This window comes from Cupressus sempervirens, chromosome 11, assembly GCF_028749045.1.
Source record: "Cupressus sempervirens isolate cs-2001-9-10 chromosome 11, ASM2874904v1, whole genome shotgun sequence".
Lineage (NCBI taxonomy): Eukaryota > Viridiplantae > Streptophyta > Pinopsida > Cupressales > Cupressaceae > Cupressus > Cupressus sempervirens.
This window is the reverse complement of record NC_143128.1, coordinates 471,355,285-471,371,166: the sequence shown is the minus strand read 5'-3', so window position 1 is coordinate 471,371,166 and position 15,882 is coordinate 471,355,285.

Here is a 15,882-nt window from a genome sequence, read left to right as displayed (position 1 = left end):
TCATCTGGAGCTTGTCTTGCAACTTCTCTCTGATCATCAACTCTGTGCAAAACTATCTAAATGTGTGTTTGGCCAGGAGGAAGTGGAGTATCTCGGGCATATTGTTGCACACCATGGAGTGCGGGTGGATCCTACAAAAATAGATGCCATGAAAACTTGGCCGCATCCTAAAACTCTCAAGAGCCTTCGGGGTTTTTTGGGGTTGACTGGCTACTACCACAAGTTTGTCAAAGATTACGGGAAAATTGCAGCACCATTGACAGCTCTGTTAAAAAAGGATGCCTTCTCCTGGACCCCTGTTGTTGAGACTGCATTTGAACAACTGAAACAGGCTATGTGCAGTACACCTGTTCTCGCGATGCCAGATTTTTCCAAACCCTTCACTATTGAGAGTGATGCTTGCGGTAATGGATTGGGTGCTGTTCTCCTGCAAGATGACCATCCTATTGCGTTCACTAGCAAAGCCCTCTCTGGTAAGAATCTAGCCCTCTCTACTTATGAAAAAGAAATGATGGCTATTTTGCATGCTGTACAGAAGTGGCGGCCATACCTCTTAGGGAGTCATTTTTGCATCAGAACCGATCACCAAAGTCTGAAATACTTCCTGGAACAACGGGTATCCTCTCCTACACAACAGAAATGGGTCAGCAAACTCATGGGGTATGATTATGAGATCACCTACAAGAAGGGTAAGGAGAATATTGTGGCAGATGCTCTTTCTCGCACATTTGATAATCAAGCTTCCCTTTCCGCTATTTCTATGCCCATTCCCAATTGGTTAGCGTCTGTTCAGCAGGGCTATGATAGTGACTCTTCTTTATCTCAAATCATTCACCAGCTAGCCAATAATCCTTCTGCTATACCACATTACTCTTGGGATGGTGCTTCTCTTCGATACAAGGGTCGGCTAGTGCTTCCTCAGAACCCAGCTCTACATCAGGCTATTTTTTATGAACTCCATGCTTCTCCTTCAGCAGGGCACTCAGGCTTCCTCAAAACTTATGAGCGAGCAAGGAGAAACTTCTTTTGGAAAGGGATGAAACAGACGATTCAACAGATGGTGGCTGAATGTGATACTTGCCAACGCCACAAGGGTGAAACGACCCTCCTTCCTGGCTTGCTCGAACCATTGCCCATCCCTACACGGATTTGGACTGATATTTCTATGGATTTCATTGAAGGGCTTCCTAAATCCGGTGGCAAGACAGTGATCTTGGTTGTGGTTGATCGTCTCTCGAAATATAGTCATTTTTGTGCCCTCAGCCACCCCTATACTGCCTCCTCTGTTGCACAAATCTTCATGGACCAGATATTTCGTCTTCATGGACTCCCTTCTTCCATTGTCTCTGATCGTGATGCAACTTTTACCAGTCATTTTTGGACTGAACTGTTTCAGAAAACTGGCACCAAACTGAAGATGAGTTCGGGCTATCACCCACAAACTGATGGTCAAACTAAAATTGTCAATAAATGCTTGAAAACTTATCTTCGTTGCTTCACTTCCGAACAGCAACATCAGTGGGCCAAGTGGCTCCCTTTAGCTGAATGGTGGTACAATACCTCTTACCACACTGCCTCTAAAATGACTCCATATGAAGCAGTCTATGGTCAGGCACCTCCAGTGCTCCTTCCCTACACTCCCAACAGCTCACCAGTCCAGGCAGTTGACATAGTTCTCCGCAGCAGGGATCAGATTCTTTGTACCTTACAGGATAATCTTCACATGGCCCGTAATCGGATGAAACAGCAAGCAGATCAACACCGTTCTGAGCGCTCATTTCAAGTTGGGGATATGGTTTTTCTTCGTCTACAGCCATACAAACAATCCTCCCTAAAGCTGAAAGGGCGTCATAAGCTGGCCCCAAAATTTTATGGGCCTTATAAGGTTCTGCAGAAGATTGGTTCAGTTGCTTATAAACTGGAACTTCCTCCTTCTTCCCGCATTCATCCAGTCTTTCATGTTTCTTGTCTAAAGAAAGTTCTGGGTACCACTGTCAGAGCACAAACTACTCTCCCTGAAATGGATACGGAAGGATCCATTATCCTGGAGCCGATGGCAATCATTGACCAGCGCACTCGCCAGCTTCGCTCTCGCTCCATCTCTGAGGTCTTGATTCAGTGGCATGGCATGCAACCAGAGGATGCTACCTGGGAACCCCTTCTTCAGATTCAACAACAATTTCCACACCTTAAGCTTTGAGGACAAAGCTTTTTTCTAAGGGAGAGGGGATGTTAGGAACCTGTGTGTTCCTTCTGTTTATTTTGTTAGAGTAGTGTTGTTGGACGCATATGCTTTGTAAGTCGTCCCGTGAGTATATTTTATTATCCCACATGCATAGGTAGTATTACTTTTCTAGATCGTACCCAGTATATAAGAATAGTTTGAGGCCTTTGATGGGCACAGACGAATTTATTGTATTGAGCTTGCTCAAAGGAGGTTACCCCCTCGAAGTGGCCTGCGATCAGTAGATTCATTTTGAGTTCTGCTATCACTTTGTATTCTGTTATTTCGAGCATTCTCACGATATTGCTATAAGGAGGTTCTTCACAGGAATATCTTGGTTGATGGATCATTATGAGTGATTTGAATGTTCCTCTCTATGACCATGAGAAAAAGGGAGGAAATGTGACTCAAATTGAAGGTAGACTAGATCTTATGGATTTCATTAACAAGGAGGGTTTAATGGATATGGATCTCCATGGAATCCAATTTACTTGGAGTAATAAGAGAGTTGGTAATGATGCATTCAGGCTCATCTTGACCATGCTCTTATCTCTCTTGACTGGACAAAAGATTTTATTTGTAAGTTGGAAGGTTGTCAGAAAATTGGGTTAGATCACTTTCCTCTAATCTTTAGTGCTGCAAAGATAAACTTCAAGAAAAACTTTCCTTTTAGATTTGAAAAGATGTGGTTGCAGCATCCTTAGTTTGAAAGCAAGTTGGTTGAATGGTGGAATATAGACATTGAAGGTACTGCTCCCTATAGAGTAGCTTCTAAGCTCAAAAATGTTAAAAAAGAAGTTAAAATATGGAACAAAAATTGTTTTGGCAATATTTTTGAGAACACATCTGCCATCAAGGAAGACATACAAAAAATTTAGGATAAAATTCAGAAGGAAGGATACACTCCTGACCTTGTTATAGAAGAAAATGAAAAATTGGCCCAATATCATGACATCATTACTAAAGAAGAAATCTACTAGAGACAAAGATCAAGATTGATATGGTTGAGTGAAGGTGACAAAAATACCAAATTTTTTCATCTCTCTACCCTCAAGCATAGAGCTAAGACTCACATTTCACATCTAAAAAAGGGGGATCTAAAGATTACTGAGGATAAAGACATTATGGAAGAAATGGTTGCCTTTTTCTCTTCTTTAATGACTGCTAATCCCAATATTAATCCAGACCATCAGGCTAATTTTCTAAGAGTGATTCCACCTTTGGTTTCAAAGGAACAAAATAAACTATAAAGCTCCATTCCCGAAGATAAAGAAATTTTCAAAGCTATTTGTTCTCTAGGAGGAGACAAAGTGCCTGGTCCAGATGTTTGTAATGCTATGAAGGAATTCTATGGAGCAAAACAAATGCTAAAGGAAATCAATTCCACATTCCTCTATCTAATTCCTAAAAAGATTGGCGCTGATTCTCTAGATCAATTTAGAGTGATCAGCCTTTGTAATTCTTTCTATAAGATTATTTCCAAAGTCCTTACTTCTAAATTACTTCTGGTGATCCCTTCAATTATTTTTGATCAACAAAGTGGCTTCATCCCAGGTAGACAAATTCTTAATTCTGTTATCTCAACCCATGAGAATATTCATTCCTTGTCTTGTTGCAATAATTAGGTGTTTATTATGAAAGTGGACATTGCCAAGGCCTATGATAGAGTTGAATGGGCATTCCTATATAAAATTTTACATGCTTTTGGTTTTGACCATAAGGTTGTTGGAGGTATTTATTAGTTGATTTCAACCTCTTCTATAGCTGTCTTGGTCAATGGTAGTTCTTCTCATTTTTTCAACCCTTCCTATGGTCTAAGATAAGGAGATCCTTTATCCCCCATTCTTTTTGTTATTATGGCTGATTTTCTGGGGAGATACACAGGGGATTTGGTTCAAAAAGGAGTTATTAAAGGTTTGCAACCTTCTTCCCATCCTCTTATTTGCTCTCATGGTCAGTTTGTTGATGATACAATCTTTTTGGGTAAATATGAAGTCAGTGAAGCCAAAAACCTGAAGCAAGCTCTTAATTTGTATTCTTCAGCCTTGGGTCAATTGATTAATTGGAATGAAAGAGTTGTGTTTTTTATTAACAACCCTATTCTAAGACAGAATAAAATTGCTAAGATCCTTGGGTGTTCTATAGGATCATTCCCTTCAACCTATTTGGGTCTACCTTTAGGTTTGAAAGTCCTTGATTCCTTCTAGGAAGATCTAATAAATAAATTCAATAAGAAGTTGGTAGGTTGGAAAGGAAATCTTTTAAGTCAGGTAGGAAAATTAACCCTTCTCAAAGCTTGTCTTCAAAGTATTTATCGATTGAGACTGAGGGAAAAAAGAGACTACCTTTAATTTCTTGGGACCAAGTTTTTAAGCCTATCAAAGAAGGTGGACTGGGAATCAAGACAATAAGAAGTATGAATAGAGCTCTTTTGGCAAAACAAGGATGGAGAACTTATCATGATGACAAAGAATGGAGTACTATATGGAAACATATGTACCTTTTCAATGTTAATAATTTAGCTTATTTCGTTTCCTCTCCTAATGTCCTTCATCCATCAACCATATGGGGAGTAGTTCAGGGGACAAAGAATATTCTTGGAAAGGGTTGCTCCTAGAAAATTGGAAATGGGAAAAAGGTGAGATTTTGGGAAGATGTTTGGTTAATGGATCATCCTCTACTGGAAGACTTTCAATATACTGCTCAAGTTGATATATGTAAGAAAAGGTATGGAATTTTAGTGACTCATTACTAGCAAAACAACTCTTGGGTGAAATTGAATGATATTGATCAAGGCTTCAATAACATACATTTAAGTTTGAATGCTTTTTCTCTATATCATACTTATGAGGATGAGATGATATGGCATGCTGATCCTAGTGGTCAATTTAAAGTTTCTACTTTCTTTACTTCTAGGGAGAAGGGAAATCTTCCTTATTGGTCTCAAGCTTGGATTAAGGGTCTCATTCCTAAAATAAACATTTTCTCCTGGATTATGCTTCAAAATAAAATCCTCACCTAGGATAATCTGCAAAAAAGAGGTATTAATGTGGTTAATAGATGTGCCTTATGTAAAAATGGATTTGAAGACAGAGACCATTTGTTCTTGAACTATTCTTATAGTCATCAAGTTTGGGCTGAGATTCTCAATTACTAGAATATAACTTGGGTTCATCAAAACAATGTTGAAATTTGTTTTAAAAGTTGGAAGTGTCCTTCTACAAATCCTAATGTTGAACTACTATGGAAAATAACTCTTCCCCATCTTTGATGGGGTATCTGGAAAGAAAGAAATAATATAATATTTAGAAATAAAGATTTGCCAGGATGGGTTCTTGGACAAAATATTGTTACAACAATAAAGGAAAATTTCAAATCTTAGAGGAAAGTTGTTCAAACTTTTCAAATTGACAATCCTTTACATTCACAAGGTCCTAATTTGAAAATTGATAACCCAAGATTAACTTCTAGATGGAATACTCCCCCTAATGGATGGATTAAAGGGAACTTTGATGGTGCTACAAAGGGCAATCCAGGAAGAGCAGGATGTGGAGGGGTTTTAAGAGATCATGTGGGCAATAAAATTGATGCCATTGTAGTTCCTAAAGGTAAATATAATAGCCACATTGCTGAAACTAATGCTGCTCTATACACTATGAAGTTAGCAACTGATTCAGGTTACCCTAAACTATGGTTAGAAGGTGACTCATTAAATATTATTAATACGCTCAATAACAAAAAATAATTTACCTAGTCGATTGAGGAAATGGTTATGGAGATTAAATCTCTAATTAATAAATTTGAAAAAGTTATAATTTCCCACTTATCGTGAGGCTAATGGGGTAGTTGACTGGGTTGCCAATTATGCAGTCTAAATGGGTTATAAAATGACGTAGATTGGTGAGTTAAACAAGCACGTATATCTTAAAGCCCTTATTAATTATGATATTACTCATGAAAAGGTGGGAAAGATATGCCAAGATTAGAAATTTAATGATTTTTGGTAGTGGGCCTATGATTGTCAGTGTTCCTTCTTCGAGGAGGTACATTTATGTGATTACAAGGCAAGATTTGCACGTATCATCTCTAAAGCGAGTTTTATGTGATGTGATGAAAATTTGGTATCTGTTTAACTTGTTTTCTTTTGGCTTTCGACTACTTCTGGTTTTAGCCATTCTCTATAATTCTCTAAAAATGGGAGATGAGCCATGTAAACAAGAACCCAAAAATTGTGATGAATGGAAGCCTAGGAAGGATGTTTGGAAGATTTTTTAGAAGGGGAAGGTGGCTAGTTATTTAGAACACCTTCATGGGTTCAAATCACATGTCACCACGACCTTTTTCAAAAACTAGACTGAGGATAGGGTCTCTTTACATGGCGTTACTATGAAATTGATGGAGGACTTCATAGTTGAGATCACGGGTTTACCCATGGAAGGCATAAAGTTCACTTAACAAACTAGCATTTGAAATGCTACTTTCAAAAAATTTCCTAAAACAGATTCTGAGGAGAAAAATTTGGAAAAAAGTGGAGATTTCTATGATTTGAAGCAGATAAAGGAAATTTGGTGGGATGTGCTCTCCTGTACCCGTGAGTATTTCATTCTAGATGGTATAAATAAAAGAGTACATAAATTCCATTTTGTCTTTCTCAATCATTTCAAACATAAGGATAGACTATCTTTTCCTTTCTATTTGTGGTTTTCTTTGCTTCAAAGTCTGCATACTCATAGGAAGGAGGAGTCACATCCTATTTTACATGAAAGTTTAATTCTCCTTATTGAGGGTTACTGTAAAAGCAAGTCCATTGTTTCCACTCCTTCATTAGATAAAAATAAGGGTTCTGTTACTGATTCTCATTCTAAAAAGAATAAGAATGAAGGAATGTTAAGGGTAAGAAGAAGATTCTCAAACGAAAACCCTCACATTCTCAAAAGGACAAGGTGGAACAAAACACTAAGTCTGAGAAATCTGAAAGGAAAGAGGAAGATACTCCAAAGGAAGAGGAAAATATGGATGTTAGAGATTTTAGTTCTAATTTGGAAGGTTATTCAGAGAGGAAAGGAAAAAGTGGGAAAGAGGATGAGGAAGAAAATAGTGAAAAAAATATAGAACAGTGTAATACTGGGGATGAGGGTAATCAGATGATACTGATGCTAGTGACAAAGAGATGGAAAAGGCTAAAGAAGACCTTGTTACTATGAGGGAGGAGGACCAAGATATTAAGATTACTTCACCCACTAGAGAGGATGTGGAACAAGAAAAAAATGAGGACCTTGCTACTATAAGGGAGGAGGAACTGACAGATAAGATTGCTTCTCCTATCAGAGAGGTTGTGGAAGAGGACAAGGATGATTCTCCACAGGGGGAAACTATGCTTTCCTTTTTGCATTTTACTAAGCAAAAATTCAATTCCATTCTTCAAGTTTATTCATGGATATATAATGAAATAATGGGTCTGAAAAAGAAAATGGATATTGTGTAACAAAATCGGGATATTGACTATGCCAAAATTAGCCAATTGGAAATGCAGGTGGGAAACATCCCAAACAAACTCAAGGATTATGAACAAAACCTCCAAATTCTTATTAAGGAAAGTGGTAATAAAATGGAACAAGTGACTTCTAGTATCTGCGTTGTTGCTACCAGTCTTGGAAAATGCACAAATGAAGAGATCATATCACTAGGGGGTCCAAGTAAGAGAACCAGGTAGAGTTCTAGGAAGAGGGCTTAGGAGGTTGCTACTGATTCCATTCAAAACATTGCAAAGATTGGTAAAGAGGTTATTAAAATGATCAAAGAGCTCTAGTAGTAGTTCTCTTTGGGTTTTGATCTCTAGTTTTTGTCTCAATTTTGGTCTTTTTTTCTGGTTGCAGTTAATGATTTATGTATTTGGTCCTATTTTCTTGCTTTGGTCTGGTCTTTAAACTAGGTTTCAAGTCCTTGTAAAATCTGGGTACTTTTATTGGATATTTTATGTGGTTTCAAGTCCCTATAAAACTTGATTTTGATGTTGTTTCTCAGTAGGTTTTAGGTCCTTGTAAAACCTGGTGGACTCTAATGCTTTATCTTTGTTATTTTTGTTAAAGGGTTTTGGGGTCCCTTCAAAACCTATTTTTACTGTAATCTAAAACATGTAAAAGGTTAGAGGTTTGCCTAAGTTAAAGAAGCCTGATAATATAATGTGCAAACAATGTCAGTTAGGCAAAATGTCAAAGTCAAGTTTTAAGAGTAAAACACATACCTCTAAAGAAATGTTAGAGATTGTTCATACTGGCTTGTGTGGACCAATTAAAGTGCAAAGCTATAGAGGAGATAAGTACATTATGCTATTTTTTGATGATTATTCTAGAATGATGACAGTTATGTTTCTGAAACAAAGATTGATGCCTTCCAAATGTTTAAGTGGTACTTAGCGAGAGTTGAGAATGAAATAGGTAAAAGTTTGAAGTGTTTAAGATTTGATAGAGGAGGAGAATTCACATCAAACAAGTTTGAAATATTTTGCAATGATAAAGGAATCAAAAGATAGACAACTGCCCCTAGAAGCCCTCTACAAAATGGAATTGTTGAAAGAAAGAAAAAACCTATAATGGACTATGCTAGAACACTTATGATGGAGAAAAATGTTGCTTTGAAATATTGAAGTGAAGTTGTAAGTACGCCTATCTATACATTGAACTGTGTAAAAGTCAAGAAAGGTACTCATTCAACACCTTTTGAATTATGGTATGGATACTCACCCAATGTAAAATACTTTAAGGTATTTGGAAGCAAGTGTTACATTCTTAAAGACCTTAGGAATGGTAAACTAGATGCAAAAAGTGAAGAAGTTATATTCCTAGGATATTCCACAAGAAGTAAAGCTTATAAGTGTTTGAATACTAACACTAGCAAAGTTGTGAAAAGTGCAAATGTGAACTTTGATGAATATACAAAAGTATATAGAGCTGAACCTATGAAAGAACTAGAAGAATACAAATCATTTGTATACTCTTATGAAGGTATGCCTACTAAAGAAGATGCTACAAATAAAGCTACAAACCAATAGCAAGTTTTAGTGACTGCTGAGTCACAGACTATGAATGTCGAGTTGCATTCAAAATTGAGCCACATTCAAATACTAAGCTACAGAATGAAGTTGAAGCACATTCTAATTCTAAGATTAGTAGAGATGCTGAGTTACCTAATAGAGATGTACAAAATGATTCTGAAAACTAAAAGATCAAATGAAGAAATAAAAGTTTAACCAAGAGTGTCCAAATATGTCAAAAGACATCATCCTACTACACAAATTATTGGAAATAAAGATATAAGACCAATGAAAAGAAATATATTGAGAAATGATACATGTTTGCTGAGCTTAAAAGAACCTAAAATAGTGAGAGATGCATGGAAGATGTAGATTGGAGTAAAGACATGGAAGAAGAGATCTAACAAATTGAGAAAAACAAAACATAGACTCTAGTTCCTAGACCAGAAGACAAAAATGTGATTGGCACCAAGTGGGTATTCAGAAACAAGCTAGATAACAATGGTGAAGTCATAAGGAACAAGGAAAGATTAGTTTGTAAAGGATATGCACAAGAAGAAGGAATTGACTATGGAGAGACATTTTCCCTTGTCACTAGATTGGAAGGAGTAATAACATTACTTGTTTATTCTGTATACAAAGGTTTCAAAGCTTATCAAATGAATGTTAAATCTGCATTTCTAAATGACATATTAGAGAAATAAGTTTACATAGAATAGGTAGAAGGTTTTGTTGATATTAACAATAAGAACATGTTATGTAGATTACACAAAGCTCTATATGGTTTAAAACAAGCACCAAGAGTATGGTATGAGAGACTTCACAAATATCTTGTGAAGATTGGATTTGAAAGGATTGATGATAACAAAAATTTGTACATAATGAAAAAAAAAAGCAAAGGTATTTTGTTATCTGAAATTTTTGTTGATGATATCATATTTGGAGCTCAAGATGCTTTATGTAAGACTTTTACAAATGAAATGAAACAAGATTTTGAAATATCTATGTTTGGAAAAATTAAATTCTTTGTGAGTTTACAAGTATATCAGATGAAATATGGTATATACATCACTTAGTCAAAATATGTCAAAGAAATGGTGAAAACTTTTGGATTGGAGGATTCAAACTAGTAAGTACACATATGGTGATAGGACACAAGCTATCAAAAAATGATGATTCAGTCAAGGTGAATCAAACATTGTACAAGTCTATGATTGGTAAATTACAATATGTAGTACATAACAGACCTGACATTGCATTATATATAGGGATAGTTGCAAGATTCTCTGTTAATCCTATGGAGAATCATTTGATGGATTTAAAGAGAATAATGAGATATCTGAAAGGAATAGAGGAGTATGGTTTATACTATAAGAAAAATGAAATTTTTTAATTAAGAGCCTACACTAATGCTGATTGTATTGAAAATATTAATGCCAGAAAGAGCACTAGCATTGGACCATTTTTCTTAGGTAGGAGGCTAGTTACATAGACTAGTAAGAAAAAAAACTACACTTCACAATCTACTACTAAAGCTGAATATGTTGCTATTACTGTAAATTATAAAACATTGTACAGATCAAACAACTACTCAAAGGAATGAAGGAAGAGATCATAGAACCAATAACACTTTATTGTGATAATACAAGTGCTATCAATATATCAAAGAATCCAGTGATGCACGCATAGACTAAGCACATTGCAATCAAGTATCATTACTTGAAAGAATTAGTTCAAGATAAAGAGGTGAAGGTGGAATATGTCAACACAAAAGAAAAAATTGCTGATATCTTTACAAAAGAACTACCTAAGGATGTTCATGAGTATCTAAGAGGTAAACTAGGGGTGATACCCCTATCAAAGATTATCTAAGTAACAAAAGGAGTGCCCTACATCAAACAAGCTAATTTTCATACTTTACACATTGATGCAATGGATCTTACTTTAGGAGTTGCGTAAAGTAACCAAAGAGCTAAAACTTCATGAAAATTAATCACAAGTAAGGTGACAGAGGAGAAACTAAAGAAACTAAAAAAACTTATATCTACATGTTAAGATGATCAGTCTTTGGCATTATTGTCAAAGAGGGAGATAATTGCTGATCAAGCCAATATAATTACTGAGGGAGATAATCAAGCCAATATAATTATTGAGGGAGATAATTGTTGATATTGCTGATCAAGGATAATACAAGTATGATGAGGAAGATAGTAAAATTAAAGAAAGAGGGAGATAGTTATTGATCGGAAGAATAAAGGAGAAATCCTAACATCTACCGAGTAAGAGGGAGATATAGTAAGAAAAAATTTAGAGCGATTTATAAGGAAGAATTTTGTAACCTACTCAGAAGATGGAAGTCATTGGTAGAGGGATAGATTTTAGTATAAGAAATTATTTTCTTTTTGGTATTGTCTTACTATTTTAACCTAGTCAATTTGGTTGATTAGTTTGGTTTTCCATCAATGCCAAAGAGGGAGATTGTTGAAAATAGATTAAAGAAGACTATTAAAGAGAGAGATTGTTGAGAACAGATCGATACAAGTATAATCAATATGCTTCAATCATTGTTTTGTCACTAATTTCAAACCTACTATTTTTTGGTAAGACAACTGCTTATATGATTTAAATGCTATCACTTATTTGATTGATGAAGAGGATTTGATCAAAAGATGTCACAATTGACTGTTGAAGCTGAATATATTGGTACTAATATAAATTATATAAACATTGTACATATCAAACAGTTACTCAAAGGAATGAAGGAAAAGATCATAGAACCAATAACACTTTATTGTGATAATACAAGTGCTATCAATGTATCAAAGAATCCTATGATGCACATATGGACTAAGCACATTGCAATCAAGTATCATTACTTGAGAGAATTAGTTCAAGATAAAGAGGTGAAGATAGAATATGTCAACACAAAAGAACAAATTGCTGATATCTTCACAAAAGAACTACCTAAGGATTCTCATGAGTATCTAAGAGGTAAACTAGGGGTGATACCCCTATCAAAGACTATCTAAGTAACAAAAGGAGTGCCTTACATCAAACAAGTTGATTTTCATACTTTACACACTGATGCAGTGGATCTTACTTTAGGAGCTGCCTAAAGTAACCAAAGAGCTACAACTTCATGAAAATTAGTCACAAGTAAGGTGACAGAGGAGAAACTAAAGAAACTAAAAAAGCTTATATCTACATGTTAAGATGACAAGTCTTTGGCATTGTTGTCAAAGAGGGAGACAATTGTTGATCAAGCTAGTATAGTTACTAAGGGAGATACTCAAGCCAATATAATTACTAAGGGAGATAATTGTTGATATTGCTGATCAAGGATAATACAAATATGATGAGGGAGATAGTAAAATGAAAGAAAGAGGGAGATAGTTATTGATCAGAAGAATAAAGAAGGAGAAATCCTAACATCCACCGAGTAAGAGGGAGATATAGTAAGAAGAAATTCAGAGGGAGTTATAAGGAAGAATTTTGTAACCTACTTAGAAGATGGAAGTTGCTGATAGAGGGATAGATTTTAGTACAAGGAATTATTTTCTTTTTGGTATTGTCTTACTATTTTAACCTAGTCAGTTTGGTTGACCAGTTTAGTTTGCCATCAATTCTAAAGAGGGAGATTATTGAAAATAGATTGAAGAAGACTATTAAAGAGAGATATTATTAAGAATAGATTGATACAAGTATAATCAATATGCTTCAATCATTGTTTTGTCATTAATGTCAAACCTACTATTTTCTAGTAAGACAACTACTTATATGATTTAAGTGCTATGCCTTATTTGATTGATGAAGAGGATTTGATCAAAATATGTAACAATAGAACCTAGAGGAAAGGTTGCGTTATGATTATTCAAAGAAGTACAATAATTAGTTAAGATAGTGATAACATGATGCATTGATAATCTACTTAAGGTTATAAAGGTTGGTTACACTAAGAAATTTTAGAAGAACAAGTTACATAGAGTTTGTTTGCTAAGCTTGACCGAGTGGATAGTAAGTGCCGAGCAAAGTTAGTGCAAGCCAAGCAAAAAATTAGTTGGAGCTGAGTAAAAGTTTATTCTAGTTTATGTTGAGTAAAGTTTAGTTGATGCTGAGCACCAATAAAATTTAGTTCATACCAAGTAATTTCATAGAGGATGTTGAGCAACATAGTATGTGTCAAGCATTAGAAGCCAGATAATGTTGAGTGGCTGCATTATTTAAAATATCATGAATTCGATGGATTTGAGCTAATAAGTTTGTTTTCTTAGAATATGTGAACCAGGTGGAAGATAAGGTTGATGAGCTAGTGGCATAGAATTCAAGGTACCATTTTAAGGAAAATTCAAAGAGGATTCAAGGATAAGTCTCTAGAAGAGATATGTAATGTGGGGTAGATTCATTGTATCCTACCTAATCCATCCTAACCTAAATTGGACAATGGAAAATGAGTGGCCAAAGATTTTAATTTCCTATTTATAGGAATGGCTGGTCAGAAACAAAGTGTCATGTGTGAGAACCTAAGGAAGACAAGGATTCAAGGGTTTTACTTCATCAAGTGACCTAAGAGAAGAGTTTGCATTGGCATGTTAAGCAAGAACACTTAAGGATATGAATGCTTGAAGGGTGAACATGCTATTAGAGGTAAAATGTATGAAGACCAGGTAGAATGGAGGACTAAAACAAAGATCTATAATCTACACATGGAGTTGTAAGTTGTTATTAGATCAAGCCTTACTATTGCTCTCTAATAATTGTATCAGTCTAGGGTAAATCCTTTGGATTAAGGTTGACCTAACAGTTATTTGTAAATTCTTTAATTGGGTGACATTCCAAGTGAACAGTCTAAATTACTCTAACAAGGCTCACTCCTAATAGGGTGATTGAAATCCTTTAATAAGGTCACATTTAATAGTGTGTATTGTAACCTTTAACAGGGTTGGCTTTTTAGAAAGCATCACTTTAGAGTAGTGAAAAAGAGTAGTATGTTACTAGTGGTTTTTTCCAAATTGGTTTTCCATGTAAATCATAGTATCAAGTGTGTTGATAAATTTTTTATGTTTCATGTTTACTTTTCTGCAAGTTGATTTGATAGTAACCTACAAGTTTTAAGTGATTGCATAATCTTATGGATGCATGCATGAAGATAAATGTTTTATGGGTTCACTAAGTTGTGAAATTTTTTATTTATACATCTGGATCTTAGATAACTAATTCACCCCCTAGCTATTCTAAAAGTATTCCAACAAGTAATAATGTCTTTACTATATTTATATATCATCTAAGTAGCCATGAAGTCGGGGTCAATGCTACATGCAATGTCATCTAAAAATGGCACCTCAATTTTAGATCACATTTGATCTGCTGCCATTTTTTCTTTTCCCTATCAATAAGTATCAAGTTGTGACATCAATATTAGTAAAATTCTATCAAAATAACTCCAAATCCATAAATAAAATAACATAATAATATGACATTTGTTTCTATATAATTTTTACAATTAAACTAATTAAGGTTTACCTTTGTTGAAGAAGATGTGTGAGGAACATTCTTTCTTGTGCCTTGTGGTGGATCCATGTCACCTGGTGACAAAGATTAGTAATTATTAATCAACAAAAAAATAAAAGTAATAGACTTACCAAATTAAAATTATTAATTAAAAAGTAGATTGTATATTGGAGTTAATATTAATTGGAGGCAATTATTTTAAATGTTATAATTACTAATCCCATGATGGTGAATTTTCTTCGTATCTACATGATTCAAATTTTAATCTATCAAAAGCTCTTCCCCTGCACTTATTAATTTTATCGCACATACAAAAAAAGATTTCACTCGCGTGCCTCAAATATACAATTCAACTCCTTATTAGTTGACATAGGTTGAGAACTATTTATAAAACCTACAATATTCCCTGTTGCTTTTGGCCTTCCATCAATATACATAATGAGCCTTTTACTTTGATCATTTTCTTTACATTGTATATAATTTGCTAACAATGCATACCTATGCATACCTTTTTTATATTGCACAATCCACATACAGTTCTTGTAATTGTAACAAGGTCCTACATACTCCATCAATTTGACAACTTTATTATAACTGACCTTTATGCCATCCATGGAAAATAAGCCCAAACCATGTAATGAAGATGGAGTTAAGCGATATATCCTTTCATTAACAAAAAAATCAATGTTAACTAGAGGTAGTTCCTTGGGCACCCATGCTTTTTGAAGATGTGTGTACCTTAAGGGAACATTCTTGTGACCTTTGGTCTCATTATCATAAGAACATGACCTCCCCTCAGTAAGGAAAAATTACATTTTTTTATTGATTTTCCTTCTAATATTTTGACCTCTAGTTGATCTCCCTATTTTAGACCTACTAGATGTCTCAATTTTGTCTTCTATTCTTGTATTTTCCTCACTCAAGGAAGACAGATAAGATAGATACCTATTTGGTCATACCTGCAATACATCAAATGAGAGACATAGTAGGACTAAAGTTGATGTGGATGGTAAAGAGTTAACACAAATATTAAATTGTATCTATAAGGTCTATTGGCTATTACCTATCGATCCATGTCACTGTGCATGATCCTAGTCAAAGGCATTTAATTTCTTGC